General features: G+C 40.7%; 1 non-coding gene across 1 annotated transcript; it reads right to left on the reverse strand.

Moving 5' to 3' along the window:
• Positions 1-446: 446 nt before the first annotated feature.
• Positions 447-549, reverse strand: LOC143363214 (U6 spliceosomal RNA). The gene has a single exon (XR_013083773.1). It is a non-coding gene; the product is annotated as a U6 spliceosomal RNA (small nuclear RNA).
• Between the last annotated feature and the right edge of the window lie 2,310 nt (positions 550-2,859).

Consider the following 2,859-nt stretch of genomic DNA (forward strand, 5'->3'; position numbering starts at 1 on the left):
CCGGCCGAGTGTAGGGGCGGTCAGACGGGTCACGAACTGCTTGTCGCGGGGCGCGATCCGTGCTGAGTGATTTTCTAAACCGATTCCGAAAACCGGGCGTAGAGTCGAGCGAGCGTACCGCAAGCGTCTTTCACGCGTTCATAATACTTTGTCGCGAGCCGTCGGCACGGGAGGCCGACCCATTGTTCCACACGGTACCTGGAATTACTGTATCCAAACACACACGATGGTTCTTACGAGAATATATCATTTTTTGTTACCTTATCTGGGCTACGAAGATCTCATTTAACTCGTCCATACCTCGCCGCTTTCCAGTGCCTGGAGGCACGAATCCATTCCTGCTCGCGAACGTGCAAGCTTCGAGAAATTAGGGTAGTAACCGGCCCTGCGAGACGGTTAGGGATAGTCCCGAGACGCGAAGTAGAGATTCGAGTAACAGCGTACGCGAATCGGTAGAAACAGTAGGAAAGAACGGTTACATCCTTGCGCAGGGACCATGCTAATCTTCTCTGTATCGTTTCAAATTTAGTATATGTGCTGTCGAAGCAATTACATGTCAGACACAACCTCCATAATTTCCAACCAGGGCGTTTGATATGTCCCACCGGATATCTGGTGCAGCGAACGGACGATTATCGTCTGTGAGTTATGCACGATCTAACCACGAAATTATACTAAAGGCATAGAACATGTCAAGACACAACACAATCGTCCTACATATTTCATCGTCCATTACACAAGTATATATCATCGGAATTATATCATATTTGGTTTAGTTTTAATCAGAAACATGTTGGTAAATATGTTGGTAAAAGTTTCATAAAAAAAAATAATGACAAATAAAGAAGTTTTGTAACTGGATTCGATTAGTCTTCTGGTCTCACACCGATATAGCCGACAATGTGTGGCACACTTCTCGACGACGACGGCTCTTGACCTTTGCTGTTTTCGCCGTTTTCACGTCAGTAGCGTTTTCAAGTTATAGGTTTCTTATGACTTGAAGACGGTACGACGGTTTCCAGCGTTCCCTGTGTAGTTCAAATGGGACGCTCGGCGAGAACCTCCGATTTCGTATCTTGTCAGTAAAAACGGCGGACTGACAAACAACGAGATTTCACTGTAATAGGCAGTCCTTATAGTAATAGGTATATATTATCTGTAGGGAGTTTTCTATTTTTTAAATATTTACCTCTTTGTGTATGCACAGGATCACGAGCAGGTTGAGCCCATTTACGAGCAGACCCAGGAGGGAGCACAGCAGGATGGGCACGTCAACAAAAGAAGCGGCCATCTTCGAGTCACTTGCTGAAACACGCCATTCGTAGCTTTATCTTAGTATTAAATAACGAATTTGTACGGTGTCACGTTGCCCTGATTTTCGGCCCGTCCGACGGGAGAAAAACCCGGGCAACGGCGGGTTTTTACAGACCGTGAGGCCGGGCCACGTTCGGCCGCGCGAAACGTGGTCCACCCGGGACAAACAGCGCACAGTGGTGCCAAGGCGGCAAAAAGTCCATTTTATAAATTTTCGATTTTTATAAAAAAAAATTATTTCTGTATATCCTAATAGTGCGTGCATGATGTGCCAAAGTCAGATTTTTGAAAAAAATTTTTACGGAGATATACGCATGGTAAATAACCATTTCCTCGCTCCTGGGAATCCATCAGTTTTCAGTGCGAAAGTTATGTAATTACTCCGCCTATAATTGAATACTAAGGGGTCTACAAATCATATGGGTCATTGCAAATGGTTTTAACTATTGACTGGAAAAAAAAGTTTTCCAAAAAAAGTTGTTTAACATTAAGTAATATGGACTAACCTGAAGCCCCTTTGCGTTACGCTCATTTTTTATTTATGGCGGAATACAAAAAATCCTTTGAAAAGCTTCGATCTGGAACTAATCGTTTTGGCAAGTTATAATATTGATCTAGCTTTGTGCAAAAAATCACGAGATACTTCGAGATGCTTTCGTCGCAATTTAAGTTCAAATATCAACTTTCGGAATTTCCAAGAATGAATCGCGCGGAAGTCACGATTATTTGATGTTTCAGGTGAAATTTTTAAGGGATACATATCAGATAATAAAAAAAAATGACATTCATACATATAAAAAAATATTTAATAACAATTTTGTATGTTAAATAAACAAAGTTTTCGTTCACTGGACTACTGTCGCAATAATGCAACAGGTATTTTGTGGTAGTGCTCCAATGAACGCTGTAACAATAATTTATGTCAGATAAAAAAAATTGTTATTAAATATTTTCTTATACATAAAAAATTAATAAATCGTATGCACTTCTCATTTTTCTTTATTATTTAGAAATATTCCTAAAAAATTTCACCTGGAACATCAAATAATCGTAACGTCCGGAAAATTCACTCTTGGAAATTCTGAAAGTTGATATTTAAACTTAAATTGTGGCGAAAGGGTCTCGAAGGGTCTCATGATTTTTTGCACAAAGTTAGATCAATATTACACCTTGCCAAAACGATTAGTTCCAGACCAAAATCTATTACAGGATTTGTTGTATGCTTCCATAAATAAAAAATGGGCAGAAAACAGAGATTTTCGATTAGCACATATTACTTAATGTTGACAACTTTTTACAAAAATTTTTTTGCCAAATAAGCGTTGTACCTGTGGCAATCTCTCAACACATTCAAACAAATTCGTTGGATAGTTTCGTTTTTATAGATTTTTTGCCGTTTTTTGGCCATTTGGCATCACTGTGCGGCGTCTCGTCGACTCGATTTTCGCGACGGTTCTCTCAAGTTCGGTACTCAGAACGGGCGCCAGGCACGAGGACGGTGCCACACGAAAAATTACGCTAAGACGCGAATCGGCCGCCGCGATC

Source organism: Halictus rubicundus, unplaced genomic scaffold (genome assembly GCF_050948215.1).
Source record: "Halictus rubicundus isolate RS-2024b unplaced genomic scaffold, iyHalRubi1_principal scaffold0027, whole genome shotgun sequence".
Lineage (NCBI taxonomy): Eukaryota > Metazoa > Arthropoda > Insecta > Hymenoptera > Halictidae > Halictus > Halictus rubicundus.